This window comes from Pseudopodoces humilis, chromosome 8, assembly GCF_049639895.1.
Source record: "Pseudopodoces humilis isolate 2021_Gansu_Grassland_sample_001 chromosome 8, ASM4963989v1, whole genome shotgun sequence".
Lineage (NCBI taxonomy): Eukaryota > Metazoa > Chordata > Aves > Passeriformes > Paridae > Pseudopodoces > Pseudopodoces humilis.
The window spans coordinates 34,422,600-34,434,699 of NC_142207.1; positions in this window are offsets into that span (position 1 = coordinate 34,422,600).

Sequence of the window (12,100 nt, forward strand, 5' to 3'; positions counted from 1 at the left end):
GAAAAAGAAAAAAAAAGGAGAAGGAAAATGCAAAACCAGAAGCTTTCATTCTGTATCTCATTGGTTAAAGTATTTTTACCAAACACGGGACCTAATTTCAGCCTCTTTCTGAGGATGAGGTGAATCTTCTCTGCAGAATGAAATTGTCACTTGAGACTATCTCGTCCAGGAGAAAAGGCTGCATTTCCTATGGAGCCACCATCCCTTGGTGAGACTTGGTTATTGGACATGGTAACTGGGACATAAGCCCTCATCATCCAGACAAATAATGTCAGTGTTTGCACAAGACTGAGAAGCCCAAAGCTCCTGGAAAAACAAGTGAGACTGTGGTGGCCAAGTTCCTTATACACTCTTCTCAGAGGAACACCTCGTGGATGCCATAAGTGTGGCCTATGAACACTCTGCATTTTAACCATCTGCTTATCTAAAAGCCTTGAGGACACTCCTCTTCAGACCTCATTTGTGTGTGGCCATCCAGCAGAGTCTGTGTTGATGGACTCTAGATCTTCCTCTCTCTACAGGGGTAAAATGTGATGGATTTCATCCCAAGAGACTTAAAGCCAGATGCTCCACAAGCAGCAGGATCCCCAGTCACATCCACCAAGCCCTATTACCTCTTCTTTAATTGGCTTTTTTATTTTTTACCAGCCTGACCCAGTCATGGTTTTCTGCACATGTCTGGACCTGAGCTTGGCCTCTGCTTTGTCGTAGTCATGGCGGCTTCCTTGCCTCATCCACGTTCCTCTGTCCCCAGCACCCAAAACCTCCATGAAGACTACCCTCGGCTCTTCCTCCGAGGGATTTTGGAGGAAAGCTCTCCCTAGGTTCCAAGTGATGCACAGCCTTCTTTCCACTAAGACACCACACTGCCATCCCTTGTCCAGGCCCTTCTACAATCACATCCCCCAGTCCCCCTTCCCATCCTTGGGAACTCTCCAGCCATGGCAGGGAGTACCATATTAGGTATATAAATATATATATACATATATATGTGTATATATAGGTATTTTACCCTCAAAGTCAGCCCCCAGCCTTGGCCATTCACATCTGCCATCAGAGAGACTTTGAACCTTGCTAAGCCCAAACAAGACAACTCTAATAAAATGCTAATGTTAGAAATGAGTGACTCTTTTTGGAGCTCTGCTCCTTCCTTGATAACCACTTAAAATATTATCTCCCTTGCAAGGTCTGTTCTGCGTTTCCCCCACCCAGCAGAGCTGACAAGGAGATTTCACAGCTGTCAGGGCTGGGATCCAGTGCCTTGGATAAAGCACATCCCCTGGGCATTGTCTGTGCAGACACCTCTGGCTGCAGCCATCCTCATGCTTTACTGACAGATACAGGCCAGCGTAGCAGACACCTCAACTTCACAGCTACAGTTTGGGAAATCTGATTCTGGGCACCTAAATCTTATCCCCGAGAATCAAACTTAAGCAGTGCTTCTCATCTTTCTCCCTAACTGGACCTTTAAGTGCCTGGGGTGCAAATGAGTTGGGGAAACCCATATTTGCCCCTTGGGCCAGATTTTTAGCCCTGGCCCATCTCTCCTGCTTGGAGAGAGAAGAGAGGTATCAGCACGCTGATCTCCCTCTGAGCTGTCAGTCTGGTGATGTTTTCTCCTCGTTTAGCGCTACAGCACCTCTGACACATTTCACAGGACACACTCGGCTGCCAGGTGCCTCAGTTTCCCATTCGTTGTCACACCTAATCCCCTGAGTGAAAGGAAATACAAAAGGCTAGGGGAGAAATTCACCAGCAAAGCCTGAAGAAAACGGAGCAGGGGATGCTTGGGAAGAGCAGCGGACAGCGGAGGGGATCACGGGCTGGGAAAAACAGGAAAAGCAGGTGGAGTGGGATTGCTGGGATGGCTGCAGCCCTGTGCCTTGGAGAGCAGCAGCACAGCCAGCCCCCAGAGCCTTTGGAGCAGGGAGATGATGATGTTCTGAAGGCAAGATGTTGTTCTAAAGCCAAGATGATGCTCTGAAGGCAAGATGATGATGTTCTGAAGGCAAGATGATGCTCTAAAGGCAAGATGATGATGTCCTAAAGGCAAGATGATGATGCTCTAAAGGCAAGATGATGATGCTCTAAAGGCAAGATGATGCTCTAAAGGCAAGATGATGATGCTCTAAAGGCAAGATGATGCTCTAAAGGCACCTCTGGGCTCGGCAGGAGCAGCAGCGGTGCCCGAGGTTCAGCGCTGCCAAATCCAGCCGGGGAAATTGAGGGCGAGAGCGCCTCGCACTTTGCCTGGCTCCAGGCAGTGTGATTAGTCTCGCTGCTAATGAGCATTAACCACCAAACAAACACGCCAGGCGTTTCCATACAGCCGCCGGTCTGATGGAGCAATAAACACGAGCTGCTCCTTACGTAAGGATGAGTTTTGGGAGGGACGCGGTTCTTCTGCCACAAAGCATATTTATTCCGTGAGAAATTGCAGGTGTGCTTCTCCTGCTGGGAGAGAAGGGTAATCGTTTTAGTGTTCCTGAATTAGGCTGATCATTTATCCATGGGGGTGGGGGACAAAGAAAAAAAAAATAAATAAAAACAAACCAAAAAAAGCTTAAAAGAAAAATTGAAAATCCTGCCCAAGAAGCTCCTGCCTGAAAGCAGAGGCAGGTTCTTGACCAAAAAGCAGCCCTTGTTAAAAAGGCTTCAGAAGGAGGTAAAAGGAAGCTCTTTGTCTTTTGAATTATTATTTTTTTTTTTTTTTCCCCGAGGCTAAATCCCAGGGATCTTCAAACCAGCTGCGTGACGGGTTAGAACAGCATCAGCAGAGGGGTTCCCATAGTGCAGCCAGCAAAGCATCATCTCTTTGCTTCCTACACACAGAGCAAGGCAGCTGCTGTCCTAAATGTGCTTGCAGGAGGGTTGGGACATTGTTTGGAGGCACGAAAGCGGAACGTCTCAGGGCTGGATTGAAGTTTTACCTTTTCATCTCAGTACAGCAAAGCCTGGAGGTCGCTAGAAAATATTGCATTGCCCCTTTTGCTTCACGGGGATCTCGAAAGACAGGGGAAACACAAGGTAGCAAGCAAAAAGGAGAAATAAAGCCATGGGAGGAAGCAAATCAACAGGCACTGATTAGGTTTTTGTTTGGAAATTATTTTTTTTTTCCCTTCTGGAGCGAATGTGAAAAAAAGAAAACTCCTAAGTTAAGGTTTTTTAAAAGTCCAGCCTTTTAGAAAATGCTGCACATTTCTGTATCTGCAGAATAAAGCACCAGCTCAAGCCAACCACAAACTAGCCAGATACGATCTGCACAATTATTTTTCTAGCTGTCTTGATGAGTGCTGACTAATTAGCATGACAGCACCCGAAAGTACCCGTTTGTGTTATCCCAAGCCTTGTTCTCGCTGGCTCTAACACGAACCCTGGGGCCAGGTGGGTGAGCCACCCCCTTGCCCTGCAGCTGGGGCCTTTGGGAGATGAACCACACACTGCCAGAATTTCCTGCCTCCACCTGAGCCAGGACAGGGTGAGATGGGTCCCACCTGCCTTGCACATTTATCTCCCCTGAATATGATCTGCATGAAGACTTGAATAAATATTACCCTGATTTAAGCTTTTTTTTTTTTAACCATTGCAGTTAAACTTGGTGTTCTGTTTGGTCTCTTACAGGCCTGTATTTCTGTGCTTCTAACTTATTAGTGGAGCTAGATAAAACTTGTGTGGGGGGTGTGAAGGCGGTGAAGCGGTTTTTCACCTTTTATTTTTTGGTCAATCGAGTTATAGAGTGACTTTACTCAAGTCATAAACTCCCCTGAGCCAAGGTGGGTTCCTGGCTGGTGCCTGCATCCCTGTGCATGTAGCAGCACTTCCCAAAAGACATGGATGACGTGTTCCTGTCCTCTCCGGGAGCACAGCAGGTTTTTCCCCTGGCTCCTCGCTGATTTTCATGACACATTCCCATGCCACCACCTCTCCTCACCCCCTCCCCGGTGAGATTGCATGCGTGGCTGAATTAGCCAACCCCACCCAACCTGCCTGAGCTCTCCCAGCTGTTAATCACCCTCGGCTGTTCAGAGAGCTTTGGGAAATTTGCTTTACTCCTCTCCTCAATTCTCTTTTTCTTTTTTTTTGTCTTCGTGTGCCTGCACTCGAGATAAAACCAAGAGATGCCGATGCCCTCTCTGCTGCTCTGCGTTTCAGCAGCGCTGCAAGACCCCAGCAGCACGGTGAAAGCAGAGGGAAATGATTAAGAGACACAAAAAAACCAAACCTTCATGGTGGAGGAACACAGCAGATTATACTGAGTGACAGGAACAATCATTCATTTCTTTACATTTGAGGTGATTTAACCAACTTTTGCTCATCCCTTAGATGGTGCATCTCGGTACCGCCAACTTGCTCAAGCTTTACTTAAAATGGCAGCAGAGGCTTCAAAACCTTTACAGTTTTCCCCAGGAGCTTCATACGAGTGTTTGCTGTAGTCACCAGCACTTTGGTACCTGTTTGGTGTCAAAATGGGACAGTGAGACCCATCCCAGGTCTCAGGACACAGGGGTTACACACGACACAGGGACAGTGATCCTGCACCATCTCCTTCCAGCTCAGGTGTGAGGGGCAGAGAAGAGGATGCTTTACTGGGATGGGACAACTTCAGCCTCAAATGACTTTCTAGAACTCTAAAAAACTAAGGCTTTTCTATTTGTTTCATGAAATAAACAAAAAATGCAAGATTATTTCTAGAGTTTAACCAAATTCCAGAGTATTTCAGCCAAAGCCCTGAGCACACCACCTGATGGGGAGGAGGATGAGGGCCACGTCCTGTGACAGGAATCATCACACACATGCTCCACTTCCTCTGCTCTTCTCTGCCCACCAGATCCTTATCGCAAGAGATCGCTCGTGTTGTGCTGTTTCCTCTTCTTGTTACGACCTCTTCTCAGAATTTTAATGCTTAATAATGTATCTGACCTTTTCATTACTCCAGCTTTTGGTTGGTTTTCATGTTAACTTCATGTTTTTGGGTGGCACATATCACAAATTGGGTAGAAACGTGCACCAACACCAATTCAACGTTAGAAGGCAGCTTAAAAACCAGATTAACATAATCTGCAATTATGTTTCAGAGAACTCAGGAGTCATCACAACTTGGGTAACGATACCACCTTTTTCAAAACAGAAGTACTGCCAGATATACCAGAGATGACTAAGCTCTGAAAATCAACAAGTCATACTATACTTATTGGTAAAATTCACAAAATTGAATGAAACAGTATTGTTTGGCATTGCTGGAGACCAAATTCTCTCTGCCAGTGCTGCAGAAGTTCAGGGCAAACAGCAGCAGAACAAATGTGAGTGTGAGCTGGGATTCAAACACCACCACTTCTCAAATCACCCTCTTTGACATTTCCCAAGAAATGGGCACTAACAGTTTCTTTGCTTTCATATCTCTGCTGCCTGTTTTCATTCTGTGATATAACACCCTTGTCCAGGATAATCTGAATTTATCTGACAGCAGTATTTCATGTGCTGGTGTATCAAAAATGCTTTCTGAGAACTTTCTGAAAACAGATGTTAAACTAGAAGAAAACAAAATGCATTTATTGATGCCATTTGTATTGATTCACACCGATTCAGGTGCTCATTTGGGAGTAAAGTGAAACAATATCATTTGGAATTCTGCAGCTTTTTATACAATCTCATTCCACCTTTGGGGGATTTTCTGGCTTCCCTTCTTTCCATTCTCCAGAGGGATTTAAGACTTCTTTAATTAGGCACTTTTAGTCCCTTCTTTCAAGGAGGATGGCAGAGACCAGCTGTCAATTACCTGATCACTCACCCAAGCTGCCACATGAAGAACCCCTCCTTCAGCACCCTTTGTGTTTTCTGGGCACCTCGGAGCACTGAATGTTTTTGTGCAACTCCTCTGTGAGCAGAAGGCCTCCTGTGAGCTGAGGAAGGTGCTGTGGTACAAAGGTTTTTGGCTTGAGGTCAACCAAGCCCAGCAAAGCTCTGGGTTCTAAAGGATGCCTGAGATGATCCACAAGACACAGTAGGAATCCTTCTGTAGATTTTCATGGCTGTGTTTCCTCAAACTGTGCAACAAAAATCTCCATTTTAGCACGTTCCTCTTTGCTGTGTGTGCATGCAGACCCTCTGCATACCCATACATTAAAAAATAGGTGTGTGTGTGTACATTACATTAGGAAACAAAATAGCCAGGAGAGCTGTAAAAGAGAAAAGTTCCTGTTCCAGCACATCCTGAAACAAAGGGATTGAAATTCCTTGCTGTTGCACTACTGGGCAGGTACACAGGATGAGCTGGGTGCCTTTATCTTGTCTGGTCCACAGCTACAAGGACCTGTTCTCTCCCCAGGAGGTTTCCTCTGGGGTGACAAAAATCTGTTTCAAAACGATCCCAGCTGTGGTTTGACACTTCCCTGCTGGGGGCTGGCAGATGAGGCAGCTCCTCAGAGCCCAGAGGCTGAGCTGGGGTGGGGAGCTCTGCCCTGACCTTACCCACCCTGCTCCATGAGGGCATCCTGTTCACCACCAGGAGCTCTGCACCAGGAAAAAAGTGTTTGCAGCTGTGAGGGTGGTCACACACCAGCAGGGGCTGGTCAGCAAGGTGGCAGTGACTCCATGCTCCGAGACATTCAAAATCCCTGGGCAACCTGCCCTAGGTGGCCCTGCTTGAGGATGGAGTTGCCCCAGGTGATCTTTCGAGGTTCCTGCCAACCTCAAGAACTCTGTGACTCAGAAAATTCCTGCCTGACTCAGAGCACAGATGTAAAAAAGAGAGTGACTTTTTGCACAGCCAGGTAGTGGTAGGACAAGGGGGAATGGTTTCAAACTAAAAGAGAAGAGATTTAGATTAGATGGTAGAAAGGAATTCTTTACTCTGTGGGTGAGGCAGTGGAACAGGTTGCCCAGAGAAGCTGTGGCTGCCCATCCCTGGAAGTGTCCAGTGCCAGGCTGGATGGGGCTTGGAGCAGCCTGGTGTGGTGGAAGATGTCCCTGCTCATGTTGGGGGTGTGGAACTGGATGGGCTTTAAGGTCACTTCCTACCCAAACCATGCCATGATTCCATGATTCTACCAGAAGAGACTCAGGCAATGGCACTGAGAAGACGATTACCTTTGAATAATAGCCATGATTAATGCCAATTTCCCCCAGTCATCCACCAAGAGCTGGGAGTGCGGTATCCCACACAAACCTGGAAAGGAAGATCTCACTCATTTTGTCTTTCTGTTCCCTTGTATAGAAAAACTACACTGTGGTATCCAGAGAAGCAGTGCTCCAGCCAAGGAGCTTCATTATTCATAGTGTTCAAATTAAATTTTGCATATGGGACAAATTAATTCTACTGGTTCACAGTGCAATTGTCAGCCTTTGTTTGTCCCTCCCTCCATTCTCCCCAAATGAAGCATCAGGTGGTGCCTTGCAAGTAGAAGAGTATGGGTATGGTCTGGGTGGAGTAAGTGATTAGCAATGAATTAATTTTGAAGTGATAGGGAATGGTGAGAACATGGGAGATGACAAGCAAAAGATCTGTGACACATGGCTGCAACGCAATATGCCAGCACAGTGAAATCATAGCTCCACGCTGGCAGGCTTCTCTCTTCCTCTCCACCTATGAATGAATCCATGGAAAAACAGTAAAAAACCAGAGGTGGTGTGGTGAAATAGTCCCTGGGAAGCAGCAGGTGTGATGGTGACACCCCACACAGTGGCAGCAGCGAAGGCAAAGGCAGGGGCACGAGAGGCTGCGTACCCTGGTGTGGGGAGGAGGAGGAAGACCCTTATGTCAGTCCCACTTCCTGATCGTGTTTGCAGCTGCAGTGTCCATGGTGTCCTCTCCAGAACTCCATCCTGGAGGGTCCAGAGTCCCCACATTTAGCAATCTTACTCACAACAGCCGGAATTTTTATCCTTCCTTGTTTCACCAGACCATCCAGTGGCAACAAATGAACAGGATTGTCCACACCAATGGACTTCTTTGCACATGGATTCAGGGAGAAGAGCATTTTCTGAGCAGTCCCCTGCCACACTGGAAGGAATGGAGGCAATCAAAAAAAATTAATATTCAAACAGGAAACCAGGCTGAATTCTGCTTAACTACACACATGCTGGTTCTCCAAGAAACTATCTGAATGAACATCAGTCGGTTCCAGCTGATAAAAACATTTTGATAGATAATCATTCACTAGGAAACAGCCTAAAAGTATCAGCTTAATTCCAAATAAATTAACAAACAAGCTTGACTTGGCTGTACCTGCTGCTGAAATTGGAATGTAAGAGGCAACACATTCACTGCTTTGACTGTCTATATTTAGTCCTTATCTAATTTTTGAAGCTCAAAAAGCAAGCGTTAGCTTATTGCTGTGCTTGCAAAAATATCGATTTCATAGAAATTATTTTGGATGTGGAAAAGAGATAACACAGTCTTGGTTTGTTTTTTAAACAGGCAAAGAAAAACAAGGTGACAGGTGTCAAATGATATCATTAAAGCTCTTTTCTTTGTCAGGAGATTCTGAAAAACGCTTAAAACCCAATAACTAATGTTACTACCTGAAATACATTCTTAAAGGTCTGCCCATAGATAATTTATCAGCTGATTAAGAATAGAATTTTTTCTCCTAATTACGTGAGCATAGGCCACTTGAAGAGTTTTTTGCAATAGAAGAAAGTGAATATTGTCCATTAATCGCGTGTCCCTGCCCCCAGCTCAGCTCTGCTGAAAGCAGAAAGTTAACTGGGTCAGGAGAGGGGTTATGGGTGATGCTGCAAGAGCAGAGATAAGGCATCAGGCAGTTGGAGGGGAAAGCATTTTATCTAGAAGAACAGGCTTGACTTTCGTTCCATTGAGATAAGCACTAGAGCTTCTCCATGTGGGGAAATAGCCCAGAATAGCTGGTGTGGAATACTCCTGCCCAAATACCTCCTGACACAGATACACAGTGCCTGCACTGAACCCTCTGCTCAGGGATAAGCCAAGAGGTGCAAAGGCTCTGGGAATGATGAATTAGAGGGTCAGGGCAGTGCTGTGAGAACTACCATGCTGTAAAAATCCATGTTTGGCTTATTCCACCATTATTTTACCCTAGAAAGCATCTCTGGGTTAGGGATTCTGGCTGTGTAGAAGCTTGGCAGTGGAATGGGGCAAATGACTAAAGGTAAAATTACATCAGAGGTCGTCAGTGATTTATTCAGCCTCACCTAGACATGCGCGGATCCGCCTGAAATATCAGCAAAGCTTTCTCTATTGACAGCCTGGGTCTCAAAGAAGTCTTGGCAATGCACTAATTTATACAGCAAGATGAAGTGTGTGAGCAGTCTTACAGACATCTCCATTTGGCAGGACAGGTGAGCCAGAGATCACTAAAATATCAGCAATTTCACGTGAGGCGGAACGAACCAGCCAGCGATGTTATCTTCAAAACCTCCTCTTCCTTAAGAGCTTAGGGTTTCTTCCATAACTGAGTCCATATCAAACACAGAAAGTCCTTTACGTTTCCTCTTACATAAAATTGCTCCTAAGAGCAGCTGAAGTGTCTTGTTCAGGGTGCATCACACAGCTTCAGCGTAGAAATTCCCTTTCCAGCAGGTATGGAAAGTATTTACCAGGGTAAAACTGGTATTCACTGACACTGTTACTGCTTTCCCCCTCTCCTTTGCTTTTGGAGGAAACAAAAAGTCAGTGCTCACATGTTAAAAGGATCAAAGCCCTTATTTCCACTAGTGAGTTTTGGTAGGACCCACAACTAGGACATCATCCAGCTACAGTGTTTTGAGCAATGTAGATCTGGTTTAGACCTTGATAATTCAATATCTTATCAAAAGATCTAACAAAAAACCCCAGAGAAACAGAGCCAGTAACGTTCACAGATGAAGCAGATCTGATAAAGATCAGGATGTTCAGTTATCCAAAGCCATCAGGATCTGTTGGGCAGCTGCACTCACTTGACCAGCACGTGTTTCATGTGTTCTGAGAGCAGGGATGGAGCTCAGCTAGCACAGGGCACATGGGCAGGGCACAGCTGGGAGCTGAGCTCGCTGCTCCACAAATCCTGCTCTGGGGACACAAGGAGATCCACCTCTGTGTAAAACCATATGGAGCTACACAGGGAATAGTCTTAAGAGGCAGTAAAATGCCAGAGGGACAGTTCCTGGAATATTGTCTCCAAATCTGATAACCAGGCTTGGACAAATAAAGGAAAGGAGCATTACAGGAAGATCTTGGGACTTCTGAAAATGAGAAGAAGCTTTGTTTCTTTTTATAATTAGATATTAAATGCATTAGTGTGAGCCAGGACTTATTTTTGCTCAGTGCTAGAACACCACCTAGCTCAGAAGGGCTTCTAGAAACAAAGATCATGCAAATAAGCAATATTAACCCACAGTGACTTAAACCTTGCTGCGTTCCAATGTCTAGTGACAAGCTCTGTTTTCTTACTGGAATAAATGGGGAGGAAAGTTGAAGACAAATAAAGAGAACACTTGATCAAAGATTTTAGAAAGAACTCCCAAGAAAAAGCACTTTAAATGCCTCTTTATGGCCACACAGCAGCAGCATAGCACTCGGTATGTACTGCAGACATCCCAACCACACACTCACTGCTGGGGAAATGCAACCCGTGCCCAAACACTGCACACATTTTTGCCACTTCAGGGAAGGGAGAAGCCTTTCAAGCTGCAAGGACATGGGTCGTTTTCAGGTCAGCCTTGGAAAGATCTTTTTGATAGAGAACAATAGGCAGAGGCATCCAAGGACAGCTGTATTCCAGGCTTTCCGTGGTGCCTGGAACCACGGAACAGCCATCAGCTTCCAGTGTGCAGCGTGTGACACCTAAACTTCAGTTTTCATGGAGACCATCAACTGTTACCAGGCACAGCCTCAGGCACGAGGATGCTACAGGCCTAAAGATAGCCATAACAAATAAAATAATTATATATATATATATATATAAAATCAGCAGTGATTGGACTCCTATGTTCCGGATTTATCCAGAACTGAGATAGACTGAAGCGACAGCTGGAAGCCCAGTTGCACTAACACAGGCAGGTGCTGTGACAATGGTTTTGGCTCTGTAACAATGGTTTTGGCTCTCATGGCTGTTACCAGGGCAGGTACACAGGAGGGGCTGGCCACAGAGGAGGGCACAGCCAGAGGAGCTCACACAGCAGCCCCGGGGGCTGAGAGCAGCTCTGGCATCTCGCAGAGACACGGGGCAGAGCAGCTCAGCTCCCGCCAGGCTGCTGGGACCACGCAGATCCACAGAGGGTCTGCTCCCATGGCTGAGGAGCCCCTGGAGCCTGAGGCAGCAGCTCATCCTTCCCAAAGCAGGAGCAGCTGGAAAAGCTTTGGAGAAGCGGAGCATCTGCGGTCCCGCTGCCGGTGGCTGCCAAAGGCTCCTCACAGCTTGTGGGAAAATACAGCTGTGTTCCAGGCACGGCTTGTGTGGAACTGGGAACAGCTTGACATCTTCACTCCAACAGCAACTGCAGAGCAGGCTGGTGTAGCTGAGCCCTGCTCCTCACCCTCCTGAGCTTCAGACACAAACCTTTTAACTTGTTTCTTTTTTAAAGTCGGTTATCCAGAGACAGCCAGTGGCAGGTTATCATGAGAGATGGGTTTGAAAGGCGAGGCTGGTCAGATTTTGCAACTTAACTGATAAAAACAAATCAGCCCCAGAAACAAATTCCCGGACTCGTTTCAAAGAGGGGAAAAAAGAAAAAAAAAAAGCTTCAAGGAAGATCACTTTTTTTTCCCCATCTTGCAGATTTCTGGGAGTGCTTTGAATTATTTTTGCAAGGAATAAAACGTCCTTGCTCCTGATAGATTGCAGCATTCTCTGCCCAGGAGACAAATCAATATTACAGATCACAAATAAAATAGTCAGAAGGATTGAAAACAGGATTTACAACTGAATAGCTACCACACCTACATGAAAATAATAATTTACATTCCTCACCACACCCTCTCAACTACACACAGGCAGCCTGAAACAGGAAAAGTAACTAAAATAATGGGAAAGAGCAGCAAAGAGTGTCTTGACATTATTTGAACTGATATGAAAACAGGAGTTGAGGGCAGGGAAGCATTTCCTCTTGAAACCAAAAAAAAAAAAACCAAAAAAAACACAGAAAC